At 42.3% G+C, this 24,107-nt stretch overlaps 1 protein-coding gene across 1 annotated transcript in view; it reads right to left on the bottom strand.

The window, feature by feature from the left end:
• Positions 1-24,107, bottom strand: part of CTNNA1 (catenin (cadherin-associated protein), alpha 1, 102kDa) — a 305,980-nt gene that overhangs the window by 281,174 nt on the left and 699 nt on the right. The window lies entirely within an intron of this gene.

The raw sequence follows: 24,107 nt of genomic DNA, 5'->3' as shown, positions 1-24,107 counted from the left end.
ATTCCCTCCCATCAAATGTGTTGGAAGGAAAGTTATAGAAATTGGAAAGAGTTATTTAAGTTCCCTTTTCACCTCTAGCACTAAACAGAGATACCTCTCTTCATCTCTCCTTGCCCTACCACACACATACTTTTCCAGATGCCTACTTTGATTCATATAGCTTTAATACATTCCAGGGAGAATTCGCTCAGAAGCCATTTCTTTAGGACTTCAAGGGGGGAGGGGGCTATATACCCCCACAGTGTTTATCAACCTTAAATGGCAAAGGAGCCTTTTTCAAGCAACACCCATTTACAGATCCTAAGAACTCTCAAAACAGCTGAAAACTCTGGAATCAAATTTGTTTGCCTTACCTCCTGCAGTCCACGTCTGGACTACAGATGTGGAACATGCTGCCTATACACCCACTGCCTCTGTCAGAGGAGATGCTTTGCCGACAGCCCTGCCTCAGAAGCAGTCCTGAGATGCTTACAAGCTCTGGCCTGAAGCCAGATTCAAATCCCAGGTCTGCCACAAAATAGTCATCCAGCCTCTTCATGCTGCAGTTTCCTGATCTATACAGTGGGAGAACTGTACAACTGACTTTGGTGGGCTTGCTTGGAGGATTATGCAAGTGAGATAAGCTATGGAGAGCACTTGTACTGTGCTTGGTGCCTAGTCACCCCACAATAAATGTGAGCTGGTCTTTTATCTTAAGTAGCCAGATATTTTATGATGACAGTCCAAACCCCTCCCCCCAACTTGAGTCTTAAAATTTTTTAAAAGATTTTATTTATTTATGCATCTAGAAATGGCATACAGGCCAGAGGTGCAGGGGCAGCAAGACGATTCACCAGAAACAGAGTGGGCAGCAGAACAGGCAGATCGACAAAGTACACTGCTGAGAGGAGCAACAGATGAGACAGGATAGGTCTGTTGCGCCATACAGATCACCTCCAGGGCGGGAGTTGAACTCGCACTGAGGTAGCCACAGTTTGTCTTGAATTCCCAGTGCAGCACTCCAAACTGATGCACCACCAGGGAGGGCCTGGGTCTTTTTTTTTTTTTTTTTTAATTACGCCCACATCCCAACATGATTCTGGCTGGAGGCAACCTGGTGAGGTCTGGTATGAAAAGACGAGGAGGTAGATTTTGGGGGGAGGCAGAGGGAGGATCAGGAATGGAACACAGGACCAAAATAGCCAAGTTCTCAAGTATCCTCAAGTCTGACTTCCTGGCTAGGGTATTACCCACAAAATACTTCTGATACCAAACGTAGGTATTTTCAATATACATAACCAATAACCAGTTCTCTAACTCTCTGGACACTAGCTGGCTATCAAATGCAATTTAATGCAACTCTGATGACTCTACCTACCAGAGGTTTTTTTAGATTTCACAGGTTAAGGGTTCAGTCCAACAATGCTTAAGAGCTAATCACCAGTCCCTGGTCCCCTATGTATGTGGTAGACAGGATACACATTGGGGATCTCCCTGACCTCTCTCAGGTTGCCAAAACATCTCACAAGCCTAAGAAAAGCACTTTTTTTTTTACCTTTATTTTAAGGTTTATTTAAAAGGTTACAAACAAACAGCCAGATGAGAGCTGGTCATCTGATATAGGGTGAGGTCCCGAAGGATCCCAAATAAAGATGCTATCTCTGTGGCTTGGGGTATATCACCCCCCTGGCACATGGATGCAGTCACCAACATGGCAGCTTTCTGAATTTTGTCATTTAGCGGCTTTTATGGAAGTTTCATCACATAGGCATGATAATTATTTACTCAAGCTCTAGCACCTCTCTCCTCCGCAGAGGTCAAGGGGAATGTGATTGAAATTTCTAGGTCTAATCAAGACCTAGGTTTTCTAGAGCTATCTAGAATCTCACCAAGGATCTCCTTACTAGACAAAATAGGTTCCTGCCACCCCAGAAATTCAAAGGGATTTCAAAACCCTGTGTCAGAAATGTAAGACAGTGCTGTCACCTCCATCACTTAGGAAACCACCTTGGTTTTAGGAGCTGTCAGAAAATAGAGACAGCGATCAAGTATGTACTTCTTATTATGCCATAGGAGCCAAGTCAATAGGTTTGCAGGCTGTTACTGTATGACTAAGAAACTCATGTCAACATCTACCATGACTACAGGGGATATCGTTTCACTGCATCTTTTATTCTCTCTTCATCTCTCCTTGCCCTACCACACACATACTTTTCCAGATGCCTACTTTGATTCATATAGCTTTAATACATTCCAGGGAGAATTCTCTGTATCTGGAAGACAGAATGAAGGAACAGGAAAATAATTCTTTCCACCTAGACGCATTTTTCCAAAGAGCTTTTATGCACATTACCTTGCTTCCTTTTGATAACAGACCTCAAGGAAGGAACTATCCCCATTTTAGAGATTAAAAACTAAAGTTTAAAGAACTCAAGTAATAGCTCAAGGTCACACAGTTACATGGGTTAAAACATGTTAACTAGTGGCCCTCCCTGGTGGCGCAGTGGGTTAAAGCACAGCACGAAGAAGCTTAAGCCACTTCCGCATGAGTTCAATTCCCACCTGCCCCGGAGGAGATCCACATGGCGTAGAAGACGTCTCCTGACCCACCCGCTGCTCCCCTCAGCAGTGTACTTTGTTGATCTGCCTGTTCTGCTCCCCACTCTGTCTCTGGTGAATCCTCTCACCCTCCGCATCTCTGGCCTGTACCCAGTTCTGTATGAATAAATAAATAAATCTTTAAAAAAAAAATGTTCACTAGTACCCTCTACTCTGGTCTTGCATCAACCAGCTTCTTTTCATTCAGAACTAATTTTTGAATGCTGGGACTTACTTCAACTGTCTTCTAACTTCCCCTCTCTGCACCCACCAGCATTATCACATAATCTCTCAGAGGCCACCCTTAAATTCCCTATGTTTTTATATTCTATATTCCAATACCCACAATTGCTTTGTTACAGGGGGAAAGGATATGTTCCTTCTCATCCCCTTCCCATCCTGAGGAGATGACAGTGCAGACAGTTGACCCCCATTCTAACCTCGCCAAATGCTACCCTTCCCAGCCCCACCTCAGTTATCAAAGTCTGAGCACCTAACTCACAGACTAAGAGAACAACACAAAATACCCCATAGAACCAAAAGGCCACATAGAAGATTTATAACTAAGTAATGGCTCCGGGAGGACATGAGGAAATAGCTAAACTTTTGCAGTTTCCCACAACACACACACACATATTCAACTCTATCATTCTTTTCCTAACTCCCTCTGCCCCTTCCTCTCCCCCTCCCCCTTGCTGTTTCCTCCATCCAAGGAGATGTTAATAGTCATCTATTAAATGCAGCAACAGTCATAGTATTAGGCTGACTGGGCAGAGGGCCTGAACCCATTTATTCCAAACTACAGCCCCATCACATATCTCAGGTTTTTATCTTCTCATTGCCACATTGTGCCTAAACCAGGTCATTGAAAGCCAATTCTTAGTCTGAGAGACCACATGATTCCCTGGAGCACACACTGATACTTACCTACCTACCAACCACAAAAGTAGCATGTGGAAAGATGGTAGGGATGGAAGGGGAGACACTGATAAATGTAAATCAGTACACATCTCTCAAAGCCTGCCAGTGTCCCAGAAAATGTCACTTAAAAACCCAATTTTGGAATCTTTCTCTGACATTTGTCCATAATTATGACAATTTACTATAATGTCACAAAGTCTAATAGCAGCCCTCAAGAGAAACACTGCCTGTTTCTCAAGACTTTGGCCCTGAAACAAGCATTCAGTCTGTCATGGCTATTAGGTATCCACCCTGTTCTTCATCACAAATTATTAGCAAGTCAGATACTTTACACACTGACTAAAGGAGAGACAACTAAATAACAACTTTAATTATAATATGAGAAAAGCCCAGCATATCCGTTGTATGTAATCTGGCAAATTGTGGGAGCATAGCTTGGTCAAAGGGTAAAACTCTGACTAAGCATAGCTGTCAGTCTTCAGCTCTTGGTTCTCCCAGCTTTCTATTTGCTTGTAATTCTTGGAAAAAAGCATTCTACAAATATTTTTAAAGATTTTTTTTAAAAATTTAATCATAAAAGAACTGGGGTGCATGCCAGAGATCAGGAGGATGAGAGGATCCACCAGAGATAGAGTGGGGAGCGGAACAAGCAGGTCGCTAAAATATACTGCTGAGGAGAGCAGCAAGGGAGATAGGAAAGGTCCTCTGCACCACGTGGGTCAGCTCCCGACCAGGAATCAAACTCAGGCCACCACAGTGATAGGGCTAGGGCTAAGACTCAACTCCTAGCCACCAGGGAGGCCCCTTGATTTGATCAATTTCTTAAACTAAACTCTCCTTCACACCTGAGTCTATCAATAATGTCTTTCATAACTGACTTGTGAACTTTAATTTGAGTTTCTTAAGCAAATTAATTTGCATGAACTCATTGTACTCCACATTCAGAGAATAGACAATGTGGTAATGGACACGTGTTCCTTCTCATGTGTTACTTCCTTAGAGGATATTTCTCTTTGCCATTCCCTCTTTATTCCAAGTCTGACAGGCCACATGCTGATGGATGGGCAAGATCCTCCCCCTAACTTCAGGGTTAAGGACAAGCTCATCCAATCACACAACATACTTGGGCACAACAATTGGTCCAGAGACATACAATTCAAACCATGCCAAGTCACAGTTTTCGCTTGTCTTTTACAGTAGCTATGGGAAAAGACATATGCTCTCTCCCTCTGAAATGGTAAGTTCTCTGGGGAGCACATGTTTAGTGCTGCTGGTGGTCATTTGTCTGCCATGTATGGAAAGCCCATCTAAGAATGTAGCAATATAGCAGCAGACAAAATAAGTGATAGAAATAGTCTCCACCTTGGTGGGTGCATCTACTGAAGTCATGGATTTAGCCTTCCTGAAACAAATCTATCCTTTGCTGGAGATGTTATTGCTTTCTTTCAGTTGTCTGAGATAAAAATCCTTATACTACCTCTATTTTATTCCCTCCCATCAAATGTGTTGGAAGGAAAGTTATAGAAATTGGAAAGAGTTATTTAAGTTCCCTTTTCACCTCTAGCACTAAACAGAGATACCAAATTTCTTGAAAGCAAGGGTCAGGAGCCACTCTCATTCACTTGGGTTGTCGGAAAAGTCATGACATAATTTTCTGTTTTTCAAGCAAAAATGCATCCTGAGTTTTCCGACAGCCCAATAATGACTCTAGAAAGTCCTTGCTAAAGAGTTATAGTCCTGTGCCTTTGGGGGAATCTTGCTAAGAATGTACTTTGCTTTCTCAAACATTTTTCTCAGGTCACTATCAAAATTGAACGGCCAAGGTATATCAGTATTGGCATGTCAGGATAGAGTTCTCGCCTTTCATCTATGCCATCCTTTCCCAAACTCCACTGACAGGGGAAGAAAACTAAGCTTTAAGCTCTCCCTGGTAGCACAACGGATTAAAGCGCAGCACTGCAAGCTAGCAGCTGCTTCAGTTCAAGTTCCATCCCCAGCCTTGAGGTGACCCACGCATGGTGTCACAGACCTCTCCTGTCTCACCCACTGCTCCCGTCAGTAGTGTACTTCATCGATCTGCCTGTTCTGCTCCCCACTCTACCTCTGGTGAAGTCTCTCACCACCCCTTCACCTCTGACCTGTACCCCAGTTCTGTATGCATAAATAAATAAATATTTAAAAAAGAAAACTAGGCTTTAAGAGATTATCAGAAACAGTAAGGACTTCACTTGTCATTGCCAAATTTCACAGATCCAAATGTGTAATGATGAAGCCTGATTTAGAGACAAAAGTAGGGAAAGTAAAGAGGAGGAAAAGGAAGAGGGAGGAAAACCAAAGGGAACTATTACAAAAGGGAGAAAAAGAAATCTCCCAAGAACAAAATAGCATCCGACCAACAGGCAGAACAAACATAACAGCGGGGTGAGAAGACCTCAGTACTTGAAGCCCACTCATCAAACTATGGAGTTCTTTGGGCCAGTGCTAGGATTCTCCTTTCACAGAACTCTGGAAACTCTCCAGGGAAATGTGGAGTCTGGCTAGCTCCCCATTAGAGCAGAGACCTGTCCAACTGACTGCTGTCTAGTCATGGCTCAAGAGTTTTTGCAGTCAAGATGCTTCCAGTCAGTTAAGCACATGGAACCTCAGTCTGTGGCTCTATACTAACAAGGCTATTTAACCCCTTGTTGGCAAGGAAAACTCAATTGTCTGCCAGATGCTTGAAGAAGACATCTATTGTTAGAAGAACACATCTTTATTTTTTTCTTAGCAGACCTTTATTCTTCTATACTTTTGGGACATAGGAATAAGGACTAATATTCCTAATTTTCATCATTATTGGATGTTAATCATCATCAATCTACTCATAAAGTACAGTCATTTCAGTTGCTTAATGCTTGACAACCTGGGAGAAGTGCCCTTGGACTGGATTCCATAGAAGTAGAGCTTGAGAGAGAATGTAGGTGACATGATTTATTGAGTTGTGCCCTTAGGAGAAAGAGAATAAAGGAAGCAGGGAACAGTCAGAAGGAAGGATGTGGTTGCAGCTTTGTGTCCAGCCTCATCCTGATCCCCTAAGGGAACTCAGGAGCATGAATAGACCAAAGAATAGATCCTTCCTTGAAGTAAAGAAGTTTATCTTTGTACCCCCTTAACTGAAAGATAAAGGGGAGATACAGAAGAAATCTTCCATTGACCAGGAGCAGGGGACTTTTGAGAGCCTCTGGAACCCCCAAACATCAGCTGGGTAAATAGATACTGATATAATAAAGGGCATCTGTATAAGGTACCTACAACATTCACCAGAGTTGCTCTGTCAGCTCTGGCTACCACATGAAATAGCACAGGCTAGATATATACTTTTATTTTTTTACAATAAAGGGGGGCTGGAAATCTGAAGTCAGGGTGCCAGTGTGCTTGACATCTGGTGAGCACTTTCTTCCCAGCTTTCAGATGATTGTCTTGCTGTGTGTTCACATGCGACTGGGACATGGGGGTGGGTGTGAAAAGAAACAGGAAATTCCGGTCTCCCTGGTGGACAAACGGTTAAGTTTCAGCACTATCAAGCTGTCACCAGCCACTGAGGCAAGAATTTAATCTCCCGCCAACGAGCTGACCCACACGGCACAGCAGACCTCTCCAGTCTCACCTGCTGCTCCCCTCAGCAGTGTATTTCAATAGATCTGCCTTTTCTGCTCCCCACTTTGTCTCTGGTGAATCCTCTCACCCAGTCCACCCCCACACCTTTGGCCTACTTCCCAGTTCCTCTATGCATGAATAAATAAAAATAAATCAAAAAAAAAAAAAAAAGGAAACAGGAGCCCCCCTCGTGTCTTCTATAAAGGTATTAATTCTTTATTATGGGTCCCACCCTGATGACCTCATCTAAGCCTAATTTCTTCGCAAAGACCCTTATCCAAATAATATTACATTGGGGGTCAGGACTTTAAGATATAAATTTCGTGGGAATTTTGCACAGACAGGGAAAGGAGACAACTATCTGCCATATTTATTCAATGAATGTCATTTCCCTTGCACAGAAGTTGCTTTCGCATCCTATTTGTTGACTGATGCAGAAGAGACACGTAAAATCTTGAATAGCTCAGCAGGTCTGGGATCTCCCAACAGCTTCACATTCTTAGTCTCAGCAAGCGCTGCTTCTTGACCTGGGAAATTCAGATCTCAGTTTTTGGTGAGCCCTCTGTGGGTGACAGCAGAGGCACCTATGTATGATCCTCCCCAGCTAGGCTTTGATGCTCAGGAGTAGAGTCATTAACATTCTCTTCGGCTACAGACAGTTCTCTTCAGTCTCATTTTCTTTCCTTCCGACTTTTTTTTTTTTTTTTCTTTTTTCACTGAGAGCAGCAGCCTCCTTGTTCCTAGAACCTTTTCTTCTCTTCAAAGAGATCTTAGGCTCCAGGGAGGCCTGTGGCCAAGAGACTTGCCAGACACCTCTGGATTCCCAATGAAGAGCAGTCTGTGTCTGCCGCCCACTCTGACACTAAGAAACCAAGCACCCAAACTCCCCTCACTTCAGGATTGGACACAGGAACATTCAGGAGGCCGCCTTCCCTCTGGCTTCCATGGCAATCTTCAGGGATTAGGCCTTGTATTATAAGCTACCCCTACTTCTGAATTTGGGTTATTTTGATAGATGAAGTCATAGGCCCTGGCCTCAGAGAGTAGGAGTCCATTTATTTCCCATTCATGTGCAAGGGGGTGAGACTGTTCATTTCATAGAAGGGGTCCTGGAGGGCAGAGAGGAGCAGACAGGAGTTTTAATGAGAGCACCATTCATGTTTCCATTATTTATTAAGAGCAGCTACACACACAGATATGAGAGGTTGACAGAAAATAGAAAGAAGTAATCTCAGGGAAGCTTAACTTCTACTGCTGGTTCCAAAGTAATTTTAGCAATCTACAGATTTTAGTAAGAGGGACACCAGTGGCTGCAATTCAGAGAAAACTGAGTTTAGGCAGGTGGTCTTTCAGCTCCATTGTCCAAGCTCTCCTCTTAAAGCTGTGCTTTCCCACCAACAGCCACTGGTTACATTCCTGCATCCTCCTCAAGGTTATTTTGGGTGAGGAAATGGTACCCAGGACTTGACAGTGATCTCTGTATCTTTCCTTCTCCGACTGTACAGTTATCTCATGTTATATAAGCACTCACTACTTACAACTACTTCTGCAGTAATGCCAGAGAAAACCACAAAACAACAGCTTCCCTACGAACATATTTTACCAAAATTCCTCTGCAGACAAGACAACAGTTATGGCAATGGGGTGCAACTATTTGTATTCATTTCCCTGTCCCCTCTGGCACAGAGCTGGGCCCCATATCACCAAGCACACCAGTCCAGGCAGGCCCAGAGGCACACAGAGAAGGACTGCTACTCCATCTGCTGGCTTGACAGCAGCTCTGGGTTGCAGCCTGTGAATTTTCCTGCAAGGCAGGCTCTAGCTCTGAGCTGGAGAACAGAACATCTTTTCATCATGATAGAGTAAAGATATTCAGCCATTTTGTCAAAACTGATGACATCTACCCCTCCCAACTTAAACCAAGACACAGACATAAATACAGCTAAAAACACAGAGCCAAGGATTATTGATCTCTCTGACAGGCTCTGAGTCTGCTCTGGGCAAGCACTGCTTTGGAGCTAAAGTAGTGACCTGTACATAATAAAAAACTCCAAACCAAGATGGGGGTAGGAGGAGCTAGGATGGGGATAAGAAAAACTCTGATGAATTAGGTAAATCCTTCTTTCCATCAAGCCCTACGTGCCGACTTGCCTTCTTTAGGAAAAATGCTCCCCCTGCAGATTATTTAACTAGTCCCCAGGGCATATGGTCCATCAAGAATCATCTTTATGCTCATAATTTCTTCTTCCTCTTACTGAGTCAAGGGAAGGACAGAGGCACATTTTATAGATAAAGATAATTAAGCTGCCTTAAAAGGGGAGGAGAAAAAGATACTAACTACCCTTATTCAAAAATTAATTTATTCAGCTCTCCCTGGTGGCACAGTGGGTTAAAGTGCAGCACTGCAAGGCTATCAGCAGTTGCAGTCACTTTCCCATAAGTTCGATCCCCCACCAGGGAGGAGACCCACACGGATGGCAGACCCCTCCTGACCTGCCGGCTGCTCCCCTCAGCAGTGTGTTTCACTTGATCTGCCTGTTCTGCTCCCCACTCTATCTCTGGTGAATCCTCTCACTGCCCCCTGCATGTCTGGTATGTACCCTAGTTTTGTATGCATAAATAAATAAATCTTTTTTAAAAATTAATTTCGTAGCTCCTGAGATCCTTTTTTCCTCCTTGCCTATTCCCACTCCTTCCTGAGATCCCTTTTTGACTGCAGTGACTACAGTGTTATTTGGATGTTTCAACAGAGACTCTACTCTGTAATGGCCACATCAGACCCAATGGAAGTGCCAGGAAAGAAGCAAATTTTCATAGAAAATATTTGAAAAATTTATGGAATCAATATAAAATCTTCAGTCATATCAAGGGATAAATAAAAAGCTGTTGGGTATTAGGAGAAAGTTTCAAAAAGGATTTGGTAAGAAGTACTGGTATGCTGTGAGTACCCATCTCGAGAAAGAGAGTCATGTCTGTATTTCACTCCAAGCCTAAAGAGAAAGGCTTCAAAGAGCTTATTTGAGATTTCCTATAATTAGAGGAGCAGACTTAACCAATTTTTTTGTTCCAGATGAAGAATTGTAGGGGCCCTGTGTGAATTAGCAATTGCTTTGCAATGTTGGGATCTGCCATAGTCTCAATCCCAGAATTTGAGTGAGCAAAGAACCATTTTCACACAGAGAAACCAGAAATCAACTGTTAGATTAGTAGAGGCTATTGAGGGAGAAAGCAATTGACAGAGAAGACCTGACCACATCGAGCACATCGAGTGTGTGTGGAGGGCAGTGCAGATTTCTGAGGAAGCAACAAAAGTGTCCCAGGAGAAAGTCACATGTATATCTTAGCCATACCTGGAGAGCACAAAGCCAGTTACAATGTCATGAGGTAAGCACAGTATTTCCTGCCACCACTTACTTCCTTTCCCTGATCAGGGAAGGGTCAGAAACTTCAGGAAGGAAAGACCCTCTCTTCACACTTAAAAAAAGCCCCAGTTAGAGGAGGACAAATAGCTTAATCTTGAAAAAAAAATGTAGAAACTGACAGTACCTGGACTGCACTTCAGTAGCTAATCAAGACGATGTTTTACGATAGAAAGCGACTATTGGGCAACCTCCCTGGTGGCACAATGGATTGAAGCGCAGCACTAAGAAGCTGGCTGCAGCTGCTTCGGGGCAAGTTCGATCCCTGGCCAGGGGTGTGACCCACATGGCACAGCAGATCTCTCCTGTCTCACTGCTGTTCCCTTCAGTGTATTTCAGTAAATCTTCCTGTTCTGCTCCCCACTCTTTCTGGTGAATCCTCTCGCTGACACTGCACCTCTGGCCTGTACCTCAGTTCTGTATGCATATATAAATAAATCTTTTAAAAATCATTAAGAAAGTGGCTATCAGCCTCCTTAATATCTACAAGAAAAATATTTGTATAAGAGCAGAGTTAGGGACTATCACTAACCAAAAAAACAGTGGGAGCTAAAACCAAAATGTCTCTTTATGATTGCATTTCATGAATCCTGTATGTCATCATTTTCTAATTACATGGTAAAAGTTCTTATACCTTTAATATAAAAGTAATAAGCTCCCCACCAAAACCATAACAAAAGAAGCTGTTTTCAGAGCTAATAGTTCTGGTCTTAATGGTATTCTGATGTTCTTGTGATCTATGTCTTCAAGCTCTGCTCTCTTCTCCCCTTTCTTCCCAAAGTGTCCTCTTCTTTCTCTTTCTCTTTTTTAAGATCTAGTTATGCATACCGAACAGGGTACAAGCCAGAGGTGTAGGGGGTGAGAGGACTTACCAGAGACAGAGCGGAGAGCAGAACAGGTAGATCTACTGAAATAGACTGCTGAGGGGAGCAGTAGGTGAGACAGAAGAGGTCTTCTACATCATGTGGGTCACCTCCCTGGCCAGGAATAGAACCCGCACTGTAGTGGCTGCAGTAGCTTCATAGTAATGTGCTCAAACCCACTGTGCCACAAGGGAGGGCCCTTCTTCTTCTATCCCCCGGCAGTATATGCTCAATACCCCTTCCTTACACCCTGCCCATCTTCAGGGATAGTGAAGGGAATCAGAAGTCATCTAGACAGTTTCACTCTCCTCCATGGTAGCATCTTCTCAATTTGGTCTCTCTTCTTTCCCTATAGTCTGGGATGGATAAAAGAAAATGAGATAGATACATACACATACACCCACGTAGAAAGCAGCATACAAAGAAAATTATATACATGGATTCTCTGCCCTCCAGGAAAGTTCAACTTGAGACAGCTAAAATTAAGCAGAGAAGCATAAATATATAAATAGCAGAAAAGCAGCAGTAAACCAATGCATGAATGAACAGCAGAATAAATGCAGGATTAAAATGGGAAGCAGAATCAGGCAGTCAATGAATGTTTACTGAACCTCTACAGTTGTCAGGCATTGAGCTAGGTCACAGAATAACATTTGGAACAAAACAGACAGTCTCCCCATGCGTGAGGCTTTTAAAATACCAGAGAAGATAAACACTAAACATTTTTTTTACTAAGAAGTAGTTTAATGAACATAAATGCACAAAGTGCTAAAGAAGGTAATATATATGGCTGGCAGGAAGGTTAAGATTCTAATTTAGCCTGGAGTCAGAGAAGCTTGCCTACTCAAGTAACATTTAAGTTGGGACCTGAAGGGTTAGAAAAATGGATGACAGAGAGAAGAGGGACTCAGGGAGAAGAAAGGGCAGAATGGAAAGGCAGAAACAAAGAATTGAAAGACCTCTGTGACTGAAGTAGCTATCGGCCACGGCTAGAAAGTTGAAGGGACCAGGCAAAGCAAAGGGAGTTTAAATGCTGTTTAAGAATAAACATGTAAAGGCCCTCCCTGGTGGCTCAGCGGGTTAAAGCACAGCACTGAGAATCTAAAGCCACTCCCGCATGAGTTCGATTCCCACCTGCCCCGGAGGTGACCACATGGTGTGGCAGACCTCTCCTGACCCTCAGCAGTGTACTTTGTCGATCTGCCTGTTCTGTTCCCCGCTCTGTCTCTGGTTGAAGCCTCTCGACACCCCTGAGCCTCTGGCCTGTACCCCAGTTCTGTATGCACAAATTAATTAATTTTTAAAAAAAAAAAAAAAAGAATAAACATGTAAAATTACAGATCAAAGGTTTAAAGAACTGGAAGGAATTTTGAAGGGTATGAACTACAACCACCAGGATGATTCTGGAATCTTCTCTGCCAGTTCCCTCTCACTGGATTAACACAAATGGGGGCCAGAAAGGGCCCAGCATGGGGTCTCAAGGGGCTGGTGGAAGGTGAAGTGCCTGTGGAGCCTCAAAGGCTGAGGCAGAAGGGGTCCTGATTCTATGTTTTTGTCCACACAGACACCCTGGTGGTCAGCTTGCTTATTTTTTTACGCAGGGGGCACTCTAAATAAGCAAGACATATTCCCTAAGTTGCCAATGAAGATGAATTCGTAGGACCTGGAACAGGGGGACTCAACCCTCACTCACTGGCAGTACTTAAGGAAAGAATACTGAAGAAGACTGACCATCTGATGTATCTTGGACAAAGGACCCAAGGCAGAAAGAGCCACAGCCTCATCAGAGTCCTGCGTGAAGGATGAAAAGCAGAGAGCCACAGTCTGGGACTTGACGGGAAGAAGCAAAGGTTGGGACAGCAGGTGTCTCAGCAGTAATCAACAACTCAAAGTCCCTTCCAGCCCCACAGCAAAATATAAGATCCTGGAACTGCAATCCAAACCTGTAGAGGAGAATAAGTAAGGTTAAATTTCTCACCAGCCAGATGGAATAGAAACACATAAATGGCATTTACTTTTATTTAACAATATAAATAAAATGTGATATTTTCTCCACACATGAATTTATAAACTAAGACTCATATCTGCTGTAAGCACTACAGTCCAAGTATAAAAGGATGACACTTAGGTTAGAATGATTGCAATAAGAAGACAAAGACATAAAAATCCTGCAGATATTATACAAGAATAAAGACCAGGAGTTGATCTGCCAAGAATCTATAGAAAATCCCAGGACACACTGAGAATGCAGGAAGTTTCTCCTTTACTCTGTCACTCTGTACCCTTAGGCATCCCTATAGGAGACACAGGTAAGCGCTTTATGAGTTAGTCTCAGCATCCATAAATTATGATGAAATACAACTTTAAAAAGCTGTGTTCTTCCCAAGGCTGCATGTTAGTACTCAGGGAGACAGGGTAATTACAATAATAATAGCAATAAATGGGATCTCATCATTGAATTTGCACTTTGTGTCAGACATGGTAGCAACACCTAGATGAATAAGACTCTGTTCTGGTCCTGGAGATGCTCACAATCTAGTGGGAAGGATGGGCATGCTGATAAAGAATTAAAATCCTTCCTGATTCCTATAACAACTGGAGATAAATGGTCTAGTTGAATAGAGGACTAAATGACAAGCACTGCCTCACAAAATCAAAGAAGGCTTGACAAAGAAGGTGAGATTTAAAGTGGTGTTACAGAATGATCTGGAGCTCCAAGCTCTGATAAGAGAAGAGCTTCCCAGACAGCAGGAAAGGTAAGCACAAAGTGTGGAGACATAAAGGAAACACTGAGTTTGTGGTGTAGAAGGAAGGTGAAGGGAAGTGGAAAAGAAGTTGGTGAAAAAACCTCCCAGTATTTTCTTTACAAGATTAATAAAATCACAAGAATCACATAGTGATTTTGCAAATTCATTGATAGGTTTGAGCCTATTTCCAAGCCTCAGAGTTGGGAGCCAGTGTTAAGTGAGATTATCACATCATAGAAGAAAACTTGACTGCACTCAGTGAAAATGATGTTTTACCTGGACGTGACTCCTGCGATCTTTAACCAGGGCCAGGCTACCTACCTGATGAACCCAGGAGGGATAGTTGGTCACGTATATTACAAAGGAAAGAAGTCACAAGTCACCTAGTACATGGCCCTGTACTGGAGACCCTACAAATGGAGACAGACGGTTACTATCCCTAGCAAACCTAATGGTTTCAGACAAAAATTCAGTTTACTGTCTGGCTTTTCACCAAAAAACACAGTAGCATGTTTTCCTTCCTTAATAATATTAATCTCCATCTAGCAAGTGAACAACTTTCAGAGAAACACTTCAGTTCATCTCCATATTCCAGAGAGCTGGAGAAAGCCTGGGAACTGATAGGAGTGTGCTACTTGTACTACACAGCTTCAAGCCTCTGTCTCAGGGTCACTTATCCCCTCTCCAGTGTGAGAGGGGACTATGCTAGTCTACCTGTTGTGTGAAATACAGTACAAGGAGACAAATACCCCCAAACTTTCTAATAATGTACCTCAAGATTTACTGAAACATCTGAATCTCATTTTCAGCACATCAAAGCTCTAGATGCAAATGAACAGGTTATGTACGTTGTGATGTCTTTCTGATAGAATTCAGAGATCAAGGAAGAAAAAATATTGCTTGATTCTTTAAGGGTGAAGACAGGTCTTTGAAAACTGCCTTCAACTAAAAAAAAAGATAGGTAATTTGGTTTTACTCTTAAAATAAAAAGTGCATTTGATTTCAAAAAACAATCATTGAGACTCACATTTTTGTGTTCTTGAAATCGGTCTGCCTCAGAACACAGCATGGTTTTGGGCTACCTTAGTAAGAATGATTTACGACATTCATGAACTTGGCAACTACATCAGTTTTCCAAACCTGGCAACCAACATCACTTGCATGTTAGGTGAAGATTTATGATTTATAAAATTCAGTTCATTATGCAGAGGTACATGAATTGTCTTATATGTGTAGTCTATAACTCCCAAGATAGAAAGGAGGCAGCTATGTCGCAGAATTTATGGCTACTTCCTGCTAAAGTTGAAGTTTTGGAGAAAAACTAAAGGAATAAATGGCCCTTTGGAGAAAAATAGCTTTAGTTAAATATTACCAGGCACCCCTCCCCCAAAGCCCCCCCCCCCCCGGCCACTATGTCTTACAGGAAACAAGCAGCTAACAGTAAAAGTCACTTTAATCACAGCACTGAACTGTGTCTACATTTTGAAAGCTATAGTAATAGACAGAACCTAAGTGACTCTTTGGAAATATTGAGCACTCTGTCAGTTTAATTTTTCCCCCAGTTTGGTATCTGAGACCTCTTGCTGAGATTTCCCATCAAGCAATGCTGCCAGACTGATAGACATGGACACTTCAGAGAAGATGGTTTCAGTAGTCTGGTGTGCCCAGTGGCTTGCTGTGTGTACCCTCAAAGTGAAGAAAAGCAAATGCTGAACTGAAGCTTGTTTTCAAAACAACAAAAAAAAGAAAGCCATGAAGAATTCAGCAGAATAAACTTGTGAATCCGAATCCATAAAAAGAATAATAAAATATAGATAGCCATTTAAAATGGCAAGTATGGGGCCCTCCCTGGTGGTGCAATGGGTTAATCACAGCACTATGAGGCTGCTTTGAGCCACTGCAGCATGAGTTTGATCCCTGGCCAGGGAGCTGACCCACATGGCGTGGCAGACCTCTCCTGTCTTGCCTGCTGCTCCCCTCAGCAGTGTATTCCAGTCAATCTGCGCGTTCTGCTCCCAACTCTGTGTATGTTGAGTCCTCTCACCTCCCATGCGCCTCTGGCCTGTATCCCAGTTCTGTATGCATAAATAAATAAAAATCTTTTTTAAAAATGGCAAGTATGTGGGACTAGAATGACAGGCTATTATCTTTAGATAAGATAATGCTAAGAGTAAAAAGCACAACACAGAAATCATAAGTAACTGGAACAAAGGTAAAGGGACAGGGGAAAAAAACGATGCTTACAGCCTAGAAATTTTTAACGTGATAAAGCTAAATAAAAAGCAGTGAAATTCTAAAAAAAAATTTCAAATTTCCCTGCTCAGGAAATAGATACAATACACAGGGCTGTTAACTGCTCTGAGTCCAAGAAGCAGCATCCCCTCTCCTCTGCAGAGCTCTCTAAATGGCATTCTTCCCTCTCTGATCTCTGAGAATACAGAGCACTAGTACTCAAATATCTAAGGTGACAGAAGAAAGATGAAAATAAAAACAGTCTTCAGGCAGGGGTAGGAAAACTACTAGAAAAAAAGGAATGTGGGGACCCCACTTCCAACTTTAACAACTAATTATTAAGTTCTTGGTTTCTGAAATGTGTGGGGAATTTGTCCTGTTCTGACTTTGGCCCTAATCTCAGCTCACGTTTGCTTCTCTGACTATGGTTGCTCTACCTCATGGAAATAAAGCTCCGCTCACAAAATGGTGCCCATGGGCAAAGAAGCAATATCAAAGAATCACAATTATGCATCACTGAGTTAAAGCCTACTTAGCCACTGGGAGTATATCCAAGAACAGGGCAGATACACATGGAAAAACTATCTTAGGGTTCAGGAACTCAGTTATACTTTTCATTAAGCTACCTATAGACCCTGGACCACTCAAACACAGATGCTGTTCTCCAGGGCTCTGGGTGCGGATGTTATGTTGGCTACTTTATTCCTGAAAGCACCCTCCCAAGTTTAGTCAAGGGAGTTGTACTATTGTATAAATGGAATGAGACCGAAGTGAGCAAACACCACATACACAGACACAAATATACACGTTCTGATAGAATAGCCCAGAGCAAAGACACTTCTTTCTAGGGAGTCACGCAAAGCTGCAGAGAGCATACACACATGGCGGCCCCATTCCCAGCCTCTGTACAGTCACCTTTACATTTTGCCAGGTTTGGAAACAGATCATTATTCTATGTTGAAAGATAGGTGTTCCTGAGAGACCCACAGCAGCTGTCACTCTCACAGATTCTTTCCCTTGAAGAAGGGGTCACAGGGTTCCTTCCAGATGAACTGCCTTATGCCATATCATGCCACACACACACACACACACATAATGTTACTTCCCCCTTCCCAGCCCCTTCCCTTATCTAGTTATTGATAATTCAATAAACAAGGAATTGGCACCAATACCAAAGACTGGGGCTATCGACTGAACCCTTGAGACAATCTGGCAATGTACTGTGCCTTTACTATGCTCAATAAAGGCACTCCACATGGATGGTGTTGTTCAAGTCACACAGTGAAGCAGCAAAGGTAGTACAGACAGTCCCAGGGCTAGACTGGGAATAAGAAGGGAATATTCTAGTAATTTTTTTTATTATCTTTTTCATTTTTATTTTCTATTTTTCTATGTGATTAATAAATGTACCATATAAGAACATATATAGTTTATAAAGACATAAATCTATAATGGAAGGGTCTGCTCAATTAAATTTTTAAAGATTTATTTCTTTATGCATATAAGAACTGGGGTGTAGGCCAGAGGTGCAGGGGTAAGAGGATTCACCAGGGACAGAGTGGGAGCAGAACAGGCAGATCTACTGCTGAGGGGAGCAACGAGTGTGACAGAAGAGGCCTGTTGTGCCATGTGGGTCAACTCGCTGGCCAGCCCAGGATCAAACTTGTGCTGCAGTGGCTAGGGATAGTTTGATAGTGCTGTCTTTAACCCCTGTGCCACAAGGGAGGCCCTGCTCAACTATTTTTCTAACAGGAATGTGTAATGAAAAAGTATGCAGAATAGGGGAAACCATGTGTTTGGGATATTTCTAAGAACGGTGTGGTCCTTAATCTCTACCTTATTCCCCGGTAGAACCCCCTGTGGAATTTGTTAAACATGCAGATGCCTTGACCCAGCTCAGACCTACATGACCTGAATCTCTAGTAATAGAATGATTAGATGCTCCCAGAAATTCTGATGCATCTGAAGTTTGAGAACTACTGTAAGGAGAGAATAAGAGAAGCAAATATAAAGAAGTCAAGATATAGTAATGACAGCATGACAGCAGACAGAACTCAGAAGCCTGTTTCTTAGGGGAGACTGATAATGACTGGCTATTATATCCTACCTGACAAGTAGGAGGAAACACCAGAATTCCAGCTCTATGGGTACTTGCACTTCCCTAAGTAGCCTTCAATTAAATTTTCACCATCTACGGGAATTTGGGCACTCTTTCTCCTGATGGCTGGGGAGGACCTTTGAAACCATAAAGAGAGCATGCAATGCAGGAAAAGTGAAGAAAAAAAAAGGCAACACAAATTCACTAATCCTGTACCTTCATTAGTGTCGACAACATAGGAAAAAGAGGGTATGTCAGTTAGAGTTGTCTATAAGCATTTGATAAAGCTCCTGTGCTCACTGACTATTTAATCTGTAATCAAGGAGGTGATTTCTTGAAAGCATACCAAGTAAAAGTAGAATGAAAGAGTAAAAAGTTAATATTGTATGACCTTGGCCCACTCATTGATTCTCTCTGTTCCTCATCTAATATCTAAAAGTTAGACTTCAAAAGATATCTAAGGTGGGCCCTCCCTGGTGGTGCAGCTGGTTAAAGCACAGCACTAAGAAGCTACAAGCCACTTCAGCATGAGTTCCATCCCCATCCCAGAGGTGACCCACATGGAGCAGCAGATCTCTCCTGACCCACTGCTCCCCCCAGCAGTGTATTTCATCAGTCAGCCTGTTCTGCTACCCATTCTGTCTCTGGTGAACCCTCTCATCACCCTTGCACCTCTGGCCTGTACCCCAGTTCTGTATGCATAAATAAATAAATCTTTAAAATTAAATGATATCTAAGGTTCTTTCTACATTTCTAAAACCCAAGTTCAGGCTCAACAATGTCAGGATTTCTTTCACTATACTATGCCCATAAAGAATAAATTAAAATTCTAGTCCTTTAAATTAAAAAATTCAGAAAAGACTCCTAGATCTTTAAGAACAGAGCTTTTTTCTTAAGATTTATTTATTTATGTATACAAGACCTGGGGTACAAGCAAGAGATGCAGGAGGTTGAGACATTTCACCATAAACAGAGTAGGGAGCAGAACAGGCAGATATACTGAAATATACTGCTGAGGGGAACAGAGGGTGGGTCAAGAGAGGTTGCCACATCATGTGGGTCACCCTCTGGCCGGGGATCAAACTCGTGCTACAGTGGCTGTGGAGAGCTTCATAATGCTGTGCTTTAACCTGCTGCACCACTAGAGAGGGCCCATGAACTAACTTTTTTTTTTTTTTTTTAAGATTTTATTTTATTTGTACATACAGAACTGGGGTACAGGCCAGAGGCTCAGGGGCGGTGAGAGACCTCACCAGAGACAGAGTGGGGAGCAGAACAGGCAGATTGAGGAAGTACACTGCTGAGGGGAGCAGCGGGCGGGTCAGGAGAGGTCTGCCACGCCATGTGGTCACCTCCGGGGCAGGCGGGAATTGAACTCATGCGGAAGCGGCTTTAGATTCTCAGTGCTGTGCTTTAACCCGCTGCGCCACCAGGGAGGGCCTGAACTAACTTTTTAATGAATCTTGATGAAGAATAAATCTGTGACTTTATCAGGGCCAAACCCTCCCCAAATAGAGACCTCTCACACAGGTCCTTGACCTAACCAACTGTATACAGTTTTGCAAACGTGAACGAAAATACAAATTGAGGGTAACTGACTGATTTTTACCCTGTGGTGCAATAAGGGAGTATTATCACCGAAATACAAATGTTCTATCAAATCAAAGTGACACCTTATTTTGATTTTTTTGCTGCTTTCCTTTCCTTTCAGGGTCATCCTCTGTTTCTCTGTTTTGCCATCAGCAGGTTGGAGGGCTACAAGTATTCAAAACAAAATGAAACCTGTTAACTGTTACTATCCGTGGGTCTAGAGATATCAACTGACATAATACTTTCAATGTTTCATTGGGGTCAGCTCTGTTGGGTCAGGCTTGCATGGAATAACACCATGAAATGTTCTCCAACAAAGTGTAGCTAATGCCAAAATGAGAAAATGGAAACTGTCTCCTGAAATCTGCTTTGGGTACATGAAAAATTCCAAGGAGGACAAAAGTGACAAATTCCTGCAATATGCCACATTGTTCTTTCATGAAGATGGAAGATGCCACAGCGTGATATTCATCTCGGGAAAGCTGAATAAAACGTCATCTGAGGCCCTCCCTGGTGGCGCAGCGGGTTAAAGCACTGCACTAAGAAGCCAAAGCCACTTCCTCATGAGTTCGATCCCCGCCTGCCCCGGAGGTGACCACATGGCGTGGCAGACCTCTCCTGACCCGCCCGCTGCTCCCCTCAGCAGTGTACTTCATTGATCTGCCTGTTCTGCTCCCCACTCTGTCTCTGGTGAAGCCTCTCACCGCCCCTGAGCCTCTGGCCTGTACCCCAGTTCTGTATGTACAAATAAATAAATCTTTAACAACAACAACAAAAAAACGTCATCTGAGTCACCAGGCTAAAGAGACTTTGCTTTAAAAAGACAAACTTGATCCTATGAGTTATATTACAGATTGAGCTTTCTTTGTAGATACATATATCATTTTATTGTGCTTTGCAGGTACTGCCATTTTTTACAAATTGAAGACTTCTGACAACCCAACATCAAACCATTCGCCAATAGAATGTGTTCACTTTGTGTCCCTGTGTCACATTTAACCAAAGTATATACGGGTTTTTTTTTCAGATATGATGGTATTGCAAGCTTGACATGGTATCATGTAAGCATGACTTTTATATGGTTTTATATGACTGGGCAAGAAGTACATTCACTTGTCTGGCTTAATTTCAATATTTGCTTAATTGTGGGGTCTGGAACCACACCCATGATATTGCCAAGGTATGCCTATAGTTGCCTTGAAATCCAAAATATATAAAAAATATTTTGCACATTTTTATTCCACTGATTGAAATAACTACTGCCAGTAACATACTAAGACCAATATTATAAACTCATCTCCTGTATATAAGGAAGTAAAAGATCAGACCCAGAGTGGCTAAGAGGCAACAGAGCATAGTGGCTCTTAGTTAGGTTTTAGAGTCAGACAATCTGGCTTCAAACTCTAGCTTTACCACTCAATTGCATGTGACCCATGTAACTTACCAAGCCATTCTTAAGACTTAGTTGCCACATCCACAAAATGGAACTATAAATAACATTATTTACCTGACTACATTCTTGTGAGCATCCATTAAGTAGTGTAAGAAAGCACCTAGGGCCCTCCCTGGTGGTGCAGCAGGTTAAAGCACAACACTAAGAAGCTAAAGCTACTTCAGCACCTGCCCAGGAGGTGATCTACATGGCACTGCAGACCTCTCCCGACCCGCCCACTGCTCCCCTCAGCAATGTACTTCGTTAATATGCCTGTTCCACTCCCCACTCTGTTTCTGGTGAATCCTCTTACTGCCCCTGCACCTCTGGCCTGTACCCCAGTTCTGTATGCATAAGAAAATAAATCTTTAAAAACAAGAAAAAAAAAACAAAAAAAAAAGCACTTAGCTATTAAACAAACAACAACTATTATTAATAATTCTGATTAATGACTGGAAGTTAAATATATGAATATTGAAACTAGTTTACTATCTTGAGTACGCCAAAATAACAATCATATTAGCTACAGTACAATTTTTTTTTTAGATTCATCCATTTATACATACAGAACTGGGGTACAGGCTAGAGGTGTGGGGGTTGAGAGGATTCACCAGAGACAGAGTTGAGAGCAGAACAGGCAGACAAACTGAAATACACTGCCGAGGGAGCAGTGGGCTGGTCAAGAGAGATCTGCCATAACACACGGATCACCATCCTGGCTGGGGATCAAACCCATGCTGCAGTGGCTGTGACAGCCCCATGGTGCTGTGTTCTAACCCATCGTGACACCAGGGAGGGCCCTACAATACAATTTTTAAAATACAGTATGCACAGGTATTGGGCAGTCATTGACTGTCCGGTAAACATTTACTCACATGCAAATTACGTGCCAGCTCTTTTGACTTTTCAGTGTGACACTGAGATGACAATAAAAATGAAATACAGACAGTGCTGTACAATAGAGAATTATACCACCTGGTGGTGGCTCTACTTTTCCATTCTTATTCATTTGCACCCTATTTCTCTTTAGACTCAGGCTCATTTCTTCAAGACTTCACACTACAGGCCATGTAAATTTGCAAAGCAGTTCCAGAAGTCTGTCCTTCACACTGGTAAATACAGTTAAGTCCTCACTTAACATCTTTGATAGATTTTTGGTAACTGTGATTTTAAGTAAAATGAAATGGACTGTAGCATGTACTCAAGATAGTAAACTAGTTTCAACTAGTTACCTCTTTATTGACATGAAGAAGTAAAATTCCTAGCTTATACCTGGTCACAAAACATCACCAAACTTTTAAATAAAGATCCAAAAGGCTTTTAATATTAAACAGTACTTTGTATTCATTCATTTTTCAGCCCACTTATTACAGTAGGGTAGGTGGCTAGAGTCGACTTCAGCAGCCTAGGGTGCAAAGCTGGAACCAACCCTGGACAGGACTTCCTTCCATCACGTGTGCACACACCATACTAACTCTCTTACTCTCACCCCCTCACTCAACAGGGAAAACTTGAGACACATATTACAACAACGTGGGAGGAAACCTGAGTACCTGATGAAAACCTAGGCAGACACGGTGACAACATCCAAACCCCATGTAATGGTTCCAGTAAGAGTAGTTTTTTTGTTTTTTGTTTTGTTTTTTTTTTTCCTTTCAAGGTTACAACCAAGAAAGACTGAACAAAACCACCTTATTTGTGGCCCTCCAGTATAATACAACCGGGTTCTCAGGCTCCTGCTTTGAATTATCTAGAGCTACCACATCCCCCTTGTGGTCAAATCTAGTACTAGCTATGCTTCTCTAAACCACGGCAGGTATTCACAAAATTATGGTCTCACGCACTATTTACCCAACACCATTTGATTCCAGGGTTGTTTTGATTAGCACTTTCTCACTTGTAAGTGCATGTAACAAGAAAGAAAGAAGCAAAATATTAAAGAGAAGCAGTTGAAAGAAGAGGGAGTGCGTACATAATTATTCCTCCTTCCCTCCCCCATCCATCATGCAAAGATGTGAAGTTTTCAAATTTGTTCAATGTTTAATATTACTTATCCTTCCTTTCTAAGTTATTTTGCATCAGTATATTGCTTTAGACATAGACGTCTACAAATAAAAGTCACTAGATTGTAACTCCATGGCTTCAGAAAAGTCTACTTCAGAAGGGAATTTTTTTTTAAAAGAGAAATGCGATAAAGGATAATCTAGTAATAGCTTCCACTTAAATAAGGGGTGGGGGTGGACTTTAAAAAAGATTTGTATAATACTCTGTAACCAACCACATCACAGTGTAAACTTCAGTTATCTTTCCCTTCCAAATTCTCCCCTACATTTCCTTAACAATTCTTCGCAGTGGTAGGTGATCACTTAATGATGTAGCATCTTTCTACTTTGAAATAGGGCTTTAAGACTTTTAAGGGGAAAACCATTTCATCTGAGAAATCAAGCAACATCTCACTCTCATTTAATCCATGAATCGATGTTGGATGCTCACTGTAGTCTCACCTAAAACAGTGCTTACAGAAAATAGGTGTCTGAATTAATGACTTGTCTTTTTTCCTTAAAAATATGATACCGGCCCTCCCAGCACTGA

This window comes from Condylura cristata, unplaced genomic scaffold, assembly GCF_000260355.1.
Source record: "Condylura cristata isolate star-nosed mole 26May11 unplaced genomic scaffold, ConCri1.0 scaffold00021, whole genome shotgun sequence".
In the NCBI taxonomy this organism is placed as follows: domain Eukaryota; kingdom Metazoa; phylum Chordata; class Mammalia; order Eulipotyphla; family Talpidae; genus Condylura; species Condylura cristata.
This window is presented reverse-complemented; position numbering and strand designations above follow the sequence as displayed.